The 16,137-nt window shown below is 48.4% G+C and overlaps 1 long non-coding RNA gene across 2 annotated transcripts; it reads right to left on the reverse strand.

Moving 5' to 3' along the window:
- Positions 1-191: 191 nt before the first annotated feature.
- On the reverse strand, positions 192-8,864 carry LOC115031114. 2 transcript variants are annotated; one of them, XR_003836723.1, is made up of 4 exons: positions 8,547-8,864; positions 6,968-7,021; positions 6,244-6,334; positions 192-1,550 (listed from the first exon to the last, which is right to left on the reverse strand). It is a non-coding gene; the product is annotated as an uncharacterized LOC115031114 (long non-coding RNA). The 2 variants fall into 2 exon arrangements; XR_003836722.1 differs by having other exon boundaries at positions 192-1,645.
- Between the last annotated feature and the right edge of the window lie 7,273 nt (positions 8,865-16,137).

Here is a 16,137-nt window from a genome sequence, read left to right on the forward strand (position 1 = left end):
GCTTAAAGGACGACTTGGGGATATTCATGGTGCCAGATTCTCGGGAGTAGGAAAGGAGGGTAGTGGTTACCCAGGGAGTGCCACGGGTTTACAACCTTGCTTGGGCTATAAAGAATTGATGCTAACAGCTAATGATGCTATGCCCTTTATAGGGGAAGTGCATATAATTGATGTTTATTAAAATGGACATAATATTTATGTTTACACACCATAATTATTTCAGTCCTATGACAATTCAGGAAGTAGTCTCTACCAAGAAGAAGTGACCTGAGGTAAGGAGACTTGATGCTCCTAACCCACCCAACCCAGGCGACTGTCTGGCATGAGGCCTGCCCAGAGTAAGCCTTTAGTCAAGGTGACCAGAGGCACCTTTTCCACCAACGCACAAAGGCTTCCATAGCCTCATGGACCCTCAAGGTTTCTAGCCTTGAACAGGCGCTCTACCCATGCCAGACCACTAGTGTGGTTCGAATATGGCTAACTCTGGTGGTTCACATGCTGAAATTCCATCCTGGGTTCTAGTGTAGTGATGTGGAAATGACAGAACCGTGAGGAGGTCTGAAGAAGGTGGTTAGGCCACTGCAGCCTTGCCCCAGGAAGGGACTATTGAAGCGCCCGCTGGTTCCCACGAGGCAGCCATTTTGTGTGTACTCAGTGGCCATCTCCCCTCACTCCCAGACTGGGCTGGGGGTATTTCTTTCCTGTACTTATGCTCAGAATCGCTATTTGGGAATAATGCTAAAGTGACTCTTCTCTTTTCAGCGTCATTCCTTCTTTGTAGAGCAGCTTTTATATCTCCTATCCTTAAAGAATGACTTTGCTGCTGTCTGCTTCACCAGCCAAAGGGGTCTCAAGACACATGCCAGACAAGCCACCGCACATTATAAGGAGTTACAGCACCCAGTGCTCAGGGCCCTAGTGTGCCTGTGCTCCTTGGTTTTGGTAGGAGGCACGACCTTGGCCAAGGTTGTACAGCCAGGAAGTGGTAGATCTACAGAGAGGGCTCCATGTCCAGCTGCTCAACACTGTTTTGTGCACACGATGGGGTGTCTCCTGTCCATGATGGCTTTTTCCTCAGAAAGTCTTCCCTCTGGGGAACTTCTCTCAACAGGAATCCTCCCATCCAAAGAACTCCTTCTTTCTCCATAGCACCTCTCTCCTCTACAGGGCCCGTCTTCACACAGGCCCTCTCCCCTCACAGATTCTCTCCCTTCCACGGGGCCTCTCCCCTCCTCTGAGCTCCTTCTCACCACAGAACCTCTCTTTTGCACAGAGCCTCTCTCCTCCACAGGGCCTCTCTCCTTACTAGGCTCCTCTCCACAGGGCTTCGCCACAGGGGGAAGAACCTCTCTCCTCAGAAGGCATCTATCCTCCACAGGGCCTCTTCCTTCACAGGGCCTCGCAGCTCCACAGGGCTTTTCCCATCTGGAATGCAATGTACTCGTGAAGTCACAGAGCGCATTGTCAAGGCCAGCACCATGGAGCCTGGCTTGTCCCCGGTGTTCCCAGTGGTGAGAAATGGGCCACAGCACAGACCCATCCTCCATTCCCTGGGGAAAAGATGAAGAAGACACCAAGTAGCTGCTGTTCCTCTTAGTGAGTAAATAGCGCCCAGCCCCTGAGGAGTGCACGCTCCTTAGTTGTTCTGTTGGAAAACAAAAGCAAACCAGGAACTAAACACATGCAAGAATTATATGAAAGCTCTGTTTCACATCTCCTTTGAAGGCATGATAAAACAAAAACAAACAAACAAACAAAGAATACATGCTGGAACCCTTGGCATGGCTCAGCAGGTAAAGGCACTCACTGCCCAGTGTGACAACCCGAGTTTGATCCTTTGAACTCATAGCGTGGAAAGACACACAGGCTGCTGCAGGTTGTTCTCTGACACCCACTCTCCAACTGTGCTATGTGCCCCGCAACACAGACATAAAGTGTAATAAAGTTATTTTTAAAATGGATGATCAAGAAGAGGACCAAACATCATCCACGGGAAATCCACTCAATATAAGGTCAAACCCAACAGCATCTAATATCTCATTCATTTCCAAAGTCAAATGGAACGAAGACTGGCAGTGTCACATGGCAGCCTGACCTAGAGAAGGGAATGGGACCTAGTCACCATGGCCATGCCCATGATGGCTTCATTCACAGCATGCCAGGACAGTCCATTTCCACCTGGAAACCTTCGGGCCTCACTGTCCCTCGGGCTGGCACGGGGCCTGTGTTTTCCCCTCATCTTGAGGTGCCCAGAAAAGCCTTCTCCCAAATTTCAGTCTCCTAGACAGCACCAGCGTTACTAGGAGTGAGCCTGCCTGGAGAAAGTCAGGCTTGAAAAAAGAAATTGGCTGGCACTTGAAATCCAGGAAACAAAACAAGCTCCTTTTGTTCCTAGGAGGGCTGACAACTCAGGGGACAGTAACGCCTAGGTTTTCTGCACTGGGAAAAGCAGAAGAGACAGAACTAAGGTCAACTCAGTGGGTCTTGGTTTTCAAGTATCTACTGTGTGCAAGGGGACATAGTAGGTACACAACTCTGTGTCATGCTTAGATATCCCTAAGGCCCTCACCTCTTATGAGATGAGGAAATAGACTCTGAAAGAGAGCAGCAAGTTCCTCAAAGGCATAAAGCAAGAAGACAACAGAGTCACCCTACAAGAGATTGGAACCTAGCCCCATCTGTGAAGACTGGTTGCTTCTTTTTCATTAAATACTGACAATGTCTCAAAAACCCACAGTAATTAGCATTCTAGAACCAAAGTCTAGATTCCTGCCACATATCCTGAGGATGGTTGGCCATAGGAGATGCTTAACAATCACCCGACATCACAGCTAGCGAGTCTTTGTTCACTTGTAGCAAAGGCCAATCTCAAGCCAAATGAGAAAGCTTTTCAGCCTCCTTCCCTGCACTCTCTTCTCTGTAGGTATCTCTACAACTATCTTGTCTGGAGGGAGATGGCAGGCTCTTGTTCTGATTCACACACACACACACACACACACACACACACACACACACACACACACCTTCTTAATTTTTCTATTGCCATGACAAAACACCATGTCCAAGCTAACTTATAAAAATGTATTGCAGGTTTGCTTCCAGCTGCTTGCAGAGAGCCCACAAACATGATGTTGAGGATCATGGCTGCTAGAGGAGTAGCTTATGGACATGTAGGAAGCAGAAGGCGAACTGGGAATGGTGTGGGCTATCAAAATCTGAAAGCCTCCTCCAACAAAACCCCATCTCCTAATCCTTCCCAAACAGTTCCACCAACTGGGGACCAAGTTTTCAGACCCATGAGCCTATGGTGGAGGGGTTGTTCTCATTCAGACCACCACACTCCCTGTGCAGGTCGTCCCCCTAACCCCCACCCCAAATAAATGTGTGCATGGTCTTAAGTCACATGTTCCCTTGTCTTTTTTCTGCTGAACTTCCACTAGGTTGTCTGTCCAGAGAGTTGGTGGCTCTCACAGGGACCCTCTGCTTCTCTTCTCCTCACTCCTTATTTCTCCCTCTGATTCCTCACACCTACTTTTCTCCTTGAGGGACTTAACAGCCGCAATCTTTCTATTGCATGCACACATCCACCATTGTCTGTTCTGACCTTATGTGAGTTTTGAGATTTCCTTTCCTTCTTTGGAACTGTCTCATTCTGGCATCTGCTAGGGAGGCTTCTCAGAAGCCCCAGGATCGGGTGAAAAACTCCTGGATGGAACTATGATCTTCCTTGCGGGCTTTAGCAGAGACATCTCTGTCCTCCTGAAAGTCTCACTGAACCAAGCCATTGCTTAGGGGACCCCTTTTCCCTGTGATGCCAGACCTGTTTTCTGCCTGGAAGAATTCCCTTTCTCACCCCTTCTTACAGCCATAGGCCAGCAATCCTCCTACCGCCTAGAGGATTTTTATGGCATGTCTTTTATGGCATGTCTCCTCAAAATCTCTCATATGTAGTTGGCCGGATAACAGTACATGTCATGGCTACCACTGGCCAGAGAGCAACATGTCCAACTTCCAGATTTAAAAGGATCTTGAATTATTAACATGATGGAATACAGTCCAAAGTTTCCTGCAGTCCCACCTTTGTCCCTGCTTCCATTCTTCTGCTCGCCTGCTCTACCTCTGAGGTCATCCTTCTCCATCAGTCTCCTAGACCTGGTCCCTCATTCTTCTCCATCAGTCCCCTAGACCTGGTCCCTCATCCTTCTCCATCAGTCCCCTAGACCTGGTCCCTCATCCTTCTCCATCAGTCTCCTAGACCTGGTCCCTCATCCTTCTCCATCAGTCTGTCTCCTAGATTTGGTCCCTCCTCATTTTTCCTGCTCATGTTCTTCTCTCACCACAAAACTGCCTTCTCTGCCAACTGTATGTTGCTTTCCAAAGCCTGCTACTGAAGATCTGTGTCTCCAGAAAAACCTCTTTCTGGAGGCCACCTGCATTACAGCAGATGCCCTACATAGCTTTTCTCTCTGGCAAAACCTGCTTCCTAACCCATCTCCCTGCCATACCTAGTTCCAGCTTCTCCAGGGGACACCCAGGTTCTCTTTCTCTGGCAAAACTCTACATTTCTCCTATCAGGGCATAGCAGGGGCACTTACTATTTGGTCATCCTTCCTTCATGTGTGGTACCCATCTCTAGAGCTGTCAGCCTAAGAACCAGCCATTGCGTCTTATTGGGAAACCTCACCACGCTTAACCAAACTCTCCGATCTAATCAGATGAAGAGCCTCGGATTCTCTTTGTGGTCTGACTTATCCTCCACCCTGATCTACGGGGTGAACTTCGCCCACCTCCCCTCTGAAAGCATCTCTGCCAAATCTCCCCACTACCTTCTGTTCCCATTCCTCTACACTCATCCACCACCAGCACCAAGTCCACAATGGAGTGGCCATTCATTTCCCCAATGGGCTTGTGGAACAAACCTGCCTTCTGGGGAAAAAGAGCCCACCTCACCTCCATCTGCAGTTTCCCCAGCTAGACTCTTAGATCAAGGCAAGTCTTGAATTCTCAGCCCTTCTAAAATGAGAAATCCATCTCCACCCAGTTTGCTACCCCGGTGAGAGCACTGGAGACTCCCTTCATTGCTGATCATGAGTTTATATATTTATTGCTATTAATAAATTGTGACTTCCCTCAGCCTAAAGGGGAAAGACTGTACTTTTATACCTTGTAAATACTGCTATGTTTACATGATATTTAACTTTTTCCAGGATGTTCCTTAGTGACAATAATGACTAATCTTGATTCTCATAAGACCACAAGCAAGAACAATTTTAGATCTTCCTGGATATGTGTTTGTTTACCCAGACACCCTAACCTTAATTAACCCACTTTGGGGCATCTATATTTAAACCCTTCTAATCTAAGTTAGAATACCTGTCTCCTTCATCTTTTTATTTTTATTATTTTCATGGCAAATACACTATTTCTAGGCTATAGCTATGTTAAAACACCAACTAGCCACACCTGTATCACCAAAACTTCAATTATGAGTATAAAGAGTTAAACTGTCACAGGCCCAAAGCCAAAATTATCCTGGGTTTTCTTAATATTTTTAATAGCCAATTTGTTACCCTCCCATGTATATGACAACATTTTGTAAACTACTAAAGGGGTTTAACTTTAAAGAAACCTACAACAGCCCTATTAAAACCCGTACTCACTGATGTCTGTCCTATGATCTCCTCTAAAGGAAAAACATCCAACTGCATAGGCATACCTGGTACCTGTTCTGCTATTAACTCTCCTTTTTATTCTCTGTCCCCTCATTGCTTCTGCCCATCTTTACAGCCATGCCTCTCCCCGTTTCTCTCATTAAGCTCACATTCTGTTGAGGTTCTGGGGGCCGCTCTAGGTTTAGTCCTTCTGTGGGGATTCTGGCTAGCTTCTCTGAGCTTTAGCCCTACTGCTAAGGCGCTGATGGCATCTCCTCTTTCCTGGGCTCTTTGCCTTACTTCTGGGGCTCCAGTTCCTTCTTTTTAGGCTCCTGACCTTACCAGAGCCATTGCTCTTCCTTCCCTTCACCCTGAAAAGCTTCTAGGTTCTTCCGAACCCCTGTACACTGTCCATTATCCTGATCTATGAGTTCCCCCATTTCCAGAGGTAGATAGACTGAGGCTCACAGATGTTTATCTGCCCCCTCCCCCATTTCCAGGATCCACTTGACTCACAAAACAAACACTTTCTCCCCAATGGGCACCACTCAACTGTGTCTCTAAGCCCCGCCCAGTCTTGTTTTATACTTACAAGATGTTTCCTGGGTGTCTCTATTGTCATGTAGTGAGGTCCGTATATTTCCCATGTTGGATTAAGGAGAGAATACCAAACTCCATGATTTCTGTGGGATAAGATTTTGCCTTAAGAAGTCTGGATGTTTTTCCAGCATGGAAAAGAAAGCCGGAACACCTAAGCAAGTCATGGAAGCTTTTCTAAGGTCAAAATTCAATCCAGATCTATTTAAATTAATAGTTCTCTTAAGTTATTGTTCTATTCTTGGTAACACAAGCACTGGCTCAAAAAGAAAAAAATGTATTCTGTTTGAAATTTATTTAAAAGTATTCAATGGTAAGCTTTATCTATACATTACACAGAAGTTTTAAAGTGCCAGATGAGTATAGCTGACCTCCTGGGTTTTCAACAATTTATATTCCAAGGCCTACACCAATGTAGACAGAGGGATTAGAAGGGACACTATTTTGCCCCTTTACCATCTAAGATCAGTTAGGTCCCAGGTTAGCCCTAATGAGTTTCCTGCCATCTTGTTCAGGAAGACTGTGGAGACCCCACCACATGGACCCCATGTCCGTGAGGACAGGAGGTCCCTGAGGCTCAGACCCTCACGTGGCCCTGATAGGAAAGGGTGAGTGATTGTGGCCACCTGCTTGGTCTTAGCCACCCAGCAGGGAAGTGTAACCAAAGTTAAAACAATTGGTAACAATATAAAACAAATGAGCAATGGATATGGCTTTACCTGTCTCCAGAAGGGCTGCTGATGTGCCAGGTGGAGGGGTCATGGCCACCCAAGCTGTAACCAAGTCAAAAGAGCCTCATGTTTTTCCTGGCATGGTCATGCTGCTGTTCATATATTTCCGATAACTCTGCTCTTATCAGATCTTTATAATAATTCTTCTCTTATCTGCAACTCAGTCTAACAACTCAGACTATAGCCACCCCAAATAGCACCATCCCATCCGTGAACAGCTCCAAACCTGGATCTTCGTCGTAAAAATGGGTTTAGTCTGTTAAAACCTAGTAGTGATCTATTCATCTATTAATCTCTGGGCCTCCTGTACTCAACTACTGCCTTGTTTGCAGCCCACTGACACTCTGATAATCCAGTAGCAATGGAACTCCACCTTCCAGTACCTGAAAATCAGCAAGAACAGAGGCCCTAAAGCTGTCAATCAGGAGCAGTCAGATGACTGCCCATCCATCTCCTAAATGACTTCAAGGTGTCAACTCTCCGGCAGAGAACATTAGGCAGCGAGTCAGAGATTAGCAGACTTGGAGGCCATTGAGGAAGAGCCCTGCCCTCTGTCTCACAGCTTCCTCTTTCAAATTTCCATTAGTAAGCTGTCCCAAGAGCCTCCTGAGGAGGCTGCCAGACCTCATCCAAGAAAGGAGGAACTGAATGGACCTCTACCGCCCTCCCTCCCTGCCTATCTGTGGAAACAAGTCAGGAATGCTTGCCATTTGAAAAGTTCTTCCATCTTGGTTACACAGTGACAAGATTTCTCAGAAACACAGTACTTGTTTAGTAATCCAGACCTAAAGCCGAGATCCCTGCCACTGCCACACAGACCCTGTGTACTCCTGGTGACTGGGGACATTAGGGGATATTTATTCATCATCTGGCATTCTCTCATCCGCTGTTCACAATTACTTGTTCATTAGTAGCAAACAAAGGCCCATCCAGGACCCAGAAAGGAAGCTTTCGGCCTCCTTCCCTGCATCCCCTTCTACCCTGCAGCTACCTTATTTGTAAGCCATGGCTGGCCCTTGCTATCGTTACAAAGACCTCTCTCTACACTATTTTAAGTAGCTCATTCCTCTACTGTCTTTCTGCCTTGCGAACCTCTTTACCCACCTGCAGAGACCTTCGGAGCCCAGACCCTGTGGAGGATGTGGAGCCCTGCATGTGACCAGGACCAAGGTAAGGTATCTTAGCTTGAGGCCCTTAGAATCTGACCACTAAACAAGCATGTGTTGAGGGTGGTAAGTTGGAAGCAAGCAAGTTTCCACAATAGTGACCCAGCAAAGATGTGAGATCTCCGCCCCCGGGAACTCAAGAGGCTAAAGGGAGGGAGGTATCCGATGGAGGTTACAGTAATTGGATCTTGTGATGGCTTACGTGAGATTGCCACACCCTCTGCTCCTCAACCTCCCTGAGCTCCCCACTGCCCCACAGTTCTGAAGCTCTTGGCTCCGAACCAGGATTGCGCATCCTCCCCGTGTGCCCCTGGCCCTTTGATTTTCTCTCCGGGGTCACATTTGTCACTCTGCTAGCCTTTGCCACTTCCTGGAAGGCCGGGCACCTCTGCGTTAGCTACCGTTTTCTCCAACGTGACTCTTCTGGAAGCTTTCACGTTGGGAGGAGGGAGTGGGTGAGAGGTCTCACTCAAATCTCTCTGCGGTTCTGGAGCGAGCTTCTGTCTCTCCCAGGAGGCAGGGCCCTGCTTGCTGGGCTTTGCCTCCTGGGGCCCAGCCGAGGGCCTGGCACCCAGGACCTCTCAGGGCAATCCGAAGAGAGTAATGCGAAAGGCATGCATGCTGTCCACAGCCCAGCCGCTGGCCTCTCTCCCGGGCTATTTTTATTTCTTCCCCCCTGCAGAGCTGAGGCCCAGGGGGACAGGTTCTCCGCCCGCAGCCAGTGAAACCTGCTGCAGATCCAGGACACTCGCTTGGGTCACGCCTCCCTGAGTCCCGTGGGTGTGGCCACGTGGTTCCTTTTCGCAGGCCAGGGAGCTCTCTAGCTGTGTAGTCACCAGGAAGTCCCGTCTCGGTAGGCCTGCTTTGTCACTCCAAACAAGTCAGGTCACCTTTCTCTGTCAAATGCATGGAGATCAAGCTCTCTGGCAGGCCATGTTAAGGGTCAAATGATACATCGCTAGGACTGATATTTTCGTGTTTATTTTTGTGTGAGAGTATATATGATATATATATATGTGTATGTGTGTGTGTGTGTGTGTGTGTGTGTGTGTGTGTGTGTGTAATATGTACCTGTGGAGGATGAAGGGTGGCTACACAGGAGGCCAGAGGACGGTGTCAGGTGTCCTGATCTACCACTCTCTGCTTTATTCCTTTGAAATACAGTCTCACCAAACCTGGAACTGGGCTAATGGCCTGCAGGCCCTTGAAAGCCTCCTTATCTCTGCCGCCCACAGTGCTGGGTTTGCAAACATGTCCGATGGCTCTTTAACTGGGTACTGAGGACCTGAAGTCAGGTCTTCACGTTTGCTCAGCAAACATTCTTACCATCCAAGCCGTCTCTCTCGCCCCTACCGAGGGCTCACCATACTCTAAGTGTTAGATCTAGAGCAGAGGAGCCACGGAGTTACGTGATGCAAAATTAAAAATACAGCAAAAAAGCCTCTACTCAGTACCAGCCTCCATGGAACCCGCAAGGTCCCAAGTGGCTATCCCTCCGGAAGTCAGCCAATGTTCCCTCTAGTAACATATTTATACACATGTGACTGTCATGGAACACCTGGGCTATGCTATATCCTTCTGCACATAATGGGTTCAGAGATGGCTATGTTTATATGGCACCTGTCATTATCGGATTCATAATTAGTGGATTCAAAGACCTTTCCAAGATTCAGCAGCCATACAGCATTGCCTTCTGCTTTCTGAAATTTACCCCCATTTTATTGATAGGGAAAACAAGCTCAGAGAGGCCAGGCAACTTGACACAACTCGCACAGCAGGTTGGTGGTGGAGTTAGGAATTGTCCCTAATTGTTCCAATTGGTTTTGGACTCCAAATCTGCCCTTGGAGCCACCTGACTCTATTTCTGTGACCTCTGGGAGAACCTCATCCCAGGATGAGTGCAGTAGCCCATCTCCACAATCACTGCTGAGTACACTTGCCCTGAGCCATCCCAGTGGGGTCCCCTCATCCTATGAACAAGCACAGGGAGGAATGTGAGGGTCTGGCCCTAGCTTACCTGTGAGCCTGCCTGCCTTCTGGAGGCACCAGGCCCAGGATTGATAGAACCTTCACTAGGCAGAGGCAGACCACATCTCTCACAGTGTCCCATGTTCAGAGAGGGGCCTTGCCCTGTGACACACTGTGAGGAACATAATCTGCCCTGCCCTTCCCTGCTCCAGGAATGGGTGGCACCCCAGAGCATTGTGGGGTCCTGTTCCTAAAACTGGCAGCTGAGCATACTCATGAAAGATGTTGTAGCTCACCCAGGGACCGGGAAGGGAGGCACCCTTCTCTTACATTTTATAGATGAAGAAACAGAGGGCCAAGGAATGTGAAGGTGGCCTGCCTTAGGCCAGAATTCCAGGCTCCACAGCCCAGCTCCATGAGTCACTGGCTCTGTGGCCTAAGATGAGCGACTTAAGCTCTTGGATTCTTGGTTTGCTCATTGTACAAGGGCAGTGCTTAGGAGCTACCCCTTGGGGTTGCTTAGAAAAAGTACTTTCGTGGAGAAGACAGTGGCAGGGAACAGCTCCAGGCTCTGCTCACCACCCTGTGCAAGTGGCACCTGACCCATTGAAACAGCATTGCCCATGGGGAGCCAGCCTGGCTGACGGCATCCAAAACAGTGCTCTGTCCTAAGAGAGACCAACCCAGGGACGCTGTCATCAGCACCACTCTTGGCTTCTGGAAATGCATGGAGATGAAATGCCTACTGGGCTGTATTGATACACAACTCCATTTGCCTAGGCTGGGTGCAAGCTAGAGAGGCCGGAGGAGAGGGGAATACACACAGAAGCTGCGGATGCCTAGGACAGTGACCTTCCTGCCCAACCACCCTTATGCATGACCATATCTTGTGAGAAGGCAGAGCTCCCAGAAAGCACCTTTACTTACTCTGAAGGGCCAATCCCCTTGCTAATAGCCAGGACCCAGTGGCTATTCTGGGTCTGCTCAGCAGAGAATATTATTCATGGTCACTTCTTCAGAATAGATTCAAATTTCAGTTATGACCTTTGGGTAGATCCCTGCCTTCCTAGGAGTTAGGATCTCTTTTAAAGGGTTTGGATACTTGTCTGTGAAGAGGCTGGGGTATGGCTCAAAAGAGGGGGGTGGTGTGGTGGGTGGCACATAGGCCTGTCTCTGACACTTTCCACCTGTGGCAGGCTCCTCATATGTAGATTAGTCCATGGACATGGTGAGCAAGGTGATAGGAAAAGGGGAGTCAGGGTTGGACAGGGGATCAGTGGGACACACACATAAGGGCCTGTGCTATGTTCAGTCCCCGGTACCACAGGAAAAGAAAGGAAAGGAGAAGGGAGACAAGCTAGGCTTGGTGGCTCATGCTATAATCCCAGCACTGAGGCGGCTAAGGCTGGAGGACCATCATGAGTTTCAGACCAGCTTGGATTCTAGAGTGAGAGAGCTCCAGACCAGCCACAGTTACAGAGGAAGATCCTGTCTTTTAAGGAGGCGGACCAGAAGCTATGAATATATTTCTCCTTAGAGGTGGGCTTTTAATGTCTTCCCACTAAGTCCGACAGCTACTTATTTCTTTTTTTCTGCTTGTTTTATTATTTCTTTTAGTTTTTAGATTATAATTATGTAATTTTCCTCTTCCCTTTCCTCCCTCCAAACCTTCCTATATTCTACTCTTTGCTGTCTGTCCTTTGTGTGTGTGTGTGTGTGTGTGTGTGTGTGATGCTAAGTTAATGTCTTTTTTATTAGATATTTTCTTTATTTACATTTCAAATTTTATTCGCTTTCCTCATTTTCCCTCCAAAAAAAAATCCCTACCCCCTTACCCCACCCCCTGCTTACTAACCCACCTACCCCTGATTGCTTCCCTGTCCTGGCATTCCCCTACACTAGCTTTCACAAGACCAAGGGCCTCTCCTCTCATTGATGTCCCTCCCACAAGGTCATCATATGCATCTAGAGCCTTGAGTCCCTCCATGTGTACTCTTTGGTTGGTGGCAGGTACTTATTTCTACTAAAGTGATAGTGGCTTCCTTTACTAAGGGCCCTGGGTAGATCTTGGGTTTGAGTCTGTAGTCCTCCTCCATTGTAGGAGCTTGCTTCTTCAAGGACAGGACTACAGGGGGAAGCCTGCAGCCTGCAATGCACCCAGGATCCTGTAGGAAAGTGGGCTACAGGGGGGACAGTCTGAACTTTGAGCTGTGTTCACATTTGTCCCCAGTTAACTGTGCTTGTATCCTTTCAGAATGGGCCAAGCAGGTATCTTTGGGGCTAGGAAGGGAGAGATAGCTACAGTCAGGCAGTAAAAGGGATTCCTGGGGGAGGAGTACATGGGAGGTGGAGGAGAGGAGGTGGGAACAGTTGCCTGTGGGAGGGAACAGAGCATGTGCCTATAGGGCCAAGACAGTAACAGCTCTGAGCAGCTGACTGGTTCTTATGGGTGCCCAGTGGCATCCCACAGGCCTCCAGCTGTAGGGCTATGAAACAGAGGCATCTGGACAGCTCAGGGAATGGGGTCCCAGCTGGGCTCTCTGCCGAGGCTGGAGTCCTAGAACCTGGACACTTATTCTTTCCCACCAGATGAGGAGAGAGTGGGTTCCCAACTTTTGTGCCCTGACAGATTCCTGGACTAGGGAAGACAGTTGGGTACCCCAGAACCCTCTAAGAAACCAATGGCAATAGTGCCCTAAGGAAATTGCTCTAGCAGTGATGTCTGAGACAGAGGGAACAACCTCCATTCAGGAGGGGCAGGCTGGTCTACGTGTCAACTCAGACAAGCTGTAGTCCTACTTAGCCATTACTAGAGGCACTGTTTGTTGGTATTCTGCAGCTGTGGTTTGTAGCCACTATCCATAGTTAAGCAAAGAACATTGCCCTCGTAGCTCACTCAAGCAGCTGAAGGTCTGAGCAGCAAAAAACGGAGATTTCCCTAAGGAAGAAGGAATCCTGCCTGAGTCCGCAGCTTGCTGGCCTGTCCTGCACATTCCAGAATGGCCCAGCCAGCCATGGTCCTAAAAGCCTATTCTTTTGCATACGCCTTCCTATGCCTGGAAAGAGCCTGGCTGGCACCAGGAGAAAGCATTATGGTGACTCCACAGCCCTCTGCTCAGTTATTCCTTTCTAGAACTGCACATAGACCTAGAGATTGTAAATAGTATTTGAAATACGGTTTTGTGCATTCTTACACAAGACCCTACCCTGCACATGGAAGCAGTCAGGGAGGAGCCTGAGAGATGCTGGGGGACTCTGAACCAGGTTCAGGGGAACAAAAGAGCTGGGTAAGAGACAGAAGCAGACATGATTCTAAACAAAGATCTAGAATGCAGTGTGCACTTTACACAGCATCTGCCTGTGTTGTGAAGATTAGCCAGAAACCTGAGGAGGTGGCTCAGTCCCTGAAGCGAATACTGTGCCAGTGTGAAGACCAGCATGCCAAGCCCAGGAGCACCAGTGTGTGCCTACAATCCCAGCCCCAGAGAGGTGGAAGCAAGAGATTCCCTTGGGCTTGCTGCCCAGACAGTCTAGCTGAATCAGGGAGCTCTGGATTTAGTGAGAGGCCCCGTGTCAATAAACACACGAATGTGTGTGTGTGTGTGTGTGTGTGTGTGTGTGCGCGCGCATGCATACACACACACATACACACACACGGAGTGAAAGAGAGACACAGAGAGACAGAGACAGAGGGACAGAGATTGGCCTAGGCTGGGCAGAAGTTGAGTGGAGGCCAATCGCAGACAGGGTTCCCTACAGCCAGCAATGGCTTCTTGGCTACCATTAGCCTTTCATTCCTTTTCATAGGCAAAGATGATGCTGTTGGGGAGCAACTGGGGGAGGGGAAACAAATGATGAAGATCCTCACCCACCAGGTACAGGGTACAGAGTTCCATAAGACCAGGTGATTGTTCAGTTTTAAGACTAGAGAAACTCAGTTTCAAAGATGGGACCTGTCTGGGGCCCTAGGTCAGTGAACTCAATCCTCTGTCACCGTTACCCTCCCCCCATCTCTTCCTCCCCGTGTCCTTCTTTCTCTCTTTCTCTTCTTCCTTCTTCTCTCGGCCTTCCTTTTTGGACTAGTTAGACTAGATTTAAAAACAAAACAAAGCAAAACAATCAAATAAGCAAACAAACAAAACAGGGGGCTGCTAGGAGCACAGATTGGCTTTCCAGAGACCTTAGTTCAATTCCTAAGACGTCAGGTGGCTCAGGACTGCCCGTGATGCCAGCTCCTGGGAGAGCCCATGCATTTGAACCCCTTGGCACCTTCACTGCTAGGCAGACAGGCAGGCAGGAACACATGCACATACGTACACACACAATTAAATGCAAAACTAAAACAAACAAACAAAACAAACAAACAAACAACCCCAAAACATAGTTTTTGTGCTTAACAGACTCTTGTAACCACACCTCCAACCAAGAAACGGGACAGTGCGGTCACCTGAAATATTTATTGAAATCCCTTCCCTTTAACCCTTCCAAAGCAGGCTCCATTCTGATCATGTCCCCATAGATTTCACTTACTTTTGCCTATTTTGAATTTCATATGAATAGATGCAGGCTGATCTTTTCCTTATCTTCATTCATTCATTCATTCATTCAGCTTTAATTGTTAGGTGGTGTGAGACTAGAAGTTCATATGAGGATCACCTGTGGTCAGCTCTGCCAGCTGTGGACACAGCTTTTCTGTGCCACATGTCCCTCCATGTGCACATCTCCATGGGTCCTCACTCAGCCCAGCCTCCCCACAGCACACTGACCCACTTTCCCCTGTGGAGCTGGCTGCCGAGTGTTCCCCTTGCCTGAAATCTCACTTCACAGCCATCGCACACTCAGGGAAAAGCACTAGTGTGTTGAGCTACCTTCAACACCTGGGCCCTTTGGGCTAACAGCTTCAGGCAATGCCAGGTGAGTTGGGCACACATCATGTTCCCAGAGAGCTTGCTCATTGCTCACCAGTGCTCAGCACTTGTGCTGAGCTAGGGGCTGTAGGAGAAAGTGTACAGACTCTGAAGGTGAGCTGTGCATGAGCAAGAGGAAAGAAGGACTGTGGCAGGCCAGGGGTAGGAACAAGCAAGCGGGAAAGGAAAGGGACCCCATTAGGGCCCAAGGATGGGCTGGTGGATCTTGGCTGACTCCAAACCTTCTGTGTATGAGCCCTTGAGCACAGGAATGTTCTGAGCAAAGCATTGTCACAACCTTGGCTTTATAAGGGCTACAGCTCTGTCCCAGTTAGCCAGCCACTCCTCACAGAAATGGCTGATGAAAGTTCAAGATCAATGTGCTGGCAGCCTTGTCATCTGCAAAGTCCTGGTTTCTGGGGCAGAGGGCACCTTCTTTTTGTGTCTTTATATGGTTGGAAGGAGCATGAAGCTCTCTAGGCTCTTATTTATTTATTTATTTATTTGAAGACAAGATATCCTATATCTTCAGATTCCTCATATAGCTGAGGGTGGTCTTGAACCTGATCCTCCTGCCTCTATCTTCCTAGTGCTGGGATTAGAGTGACACATGCCACCACATCTAGTTTTTTTTTTTATTTATTTTTGAAATTATTGATTGATTGAGTGGGTGGGTGGGTGGGTGGGGCATGGTCACAGCATGCGAGGGTCAGAGGCCAACTTGAAGAATTCAACTCTCTCCTTCCATCATGTGGGCTCAAGAGGTGGAACTTTGATTGTTAGACTTTGAGGCAAGCACCTTTATGTGCTGCGCCATCTTACCAGCCCCATATTCAATCTTGCGGTATGCTGAGGATAGGACGGGGACTCTGTGCATGCTAGGCAAGCACTCTGCCAACTGAGCCCCATCCCCACACTCGGGATCTCCCTTATCAAGAGTGCTAACCCACTCATGAAGTTCATGACTTACTCATTTCTGAACCTACTCCCACCTGCACCTGCTATGGCACCTTAAGAGTGAGACGCCTCCACCTCACACCAGTCAGAATGGCTAAGATCAAAAATTCAGGTGACAGCAGATGCTGGCGAGGATGTGGAGAAAGAGGAACACTCCTCC

This window comes from Mus caroli, chromosome 5 (genome assembly GCF_900094665.2).
Source record: "Mus caroli chromosome 5, CAROLI_EIJ_v1.1, whole genome shotgun sequence".
Lineage (NCBI taxonomy): Eukaryota > Metazoa > Chordata > Mammalia > Rodentia > Muridae > Mus > Mus caroli.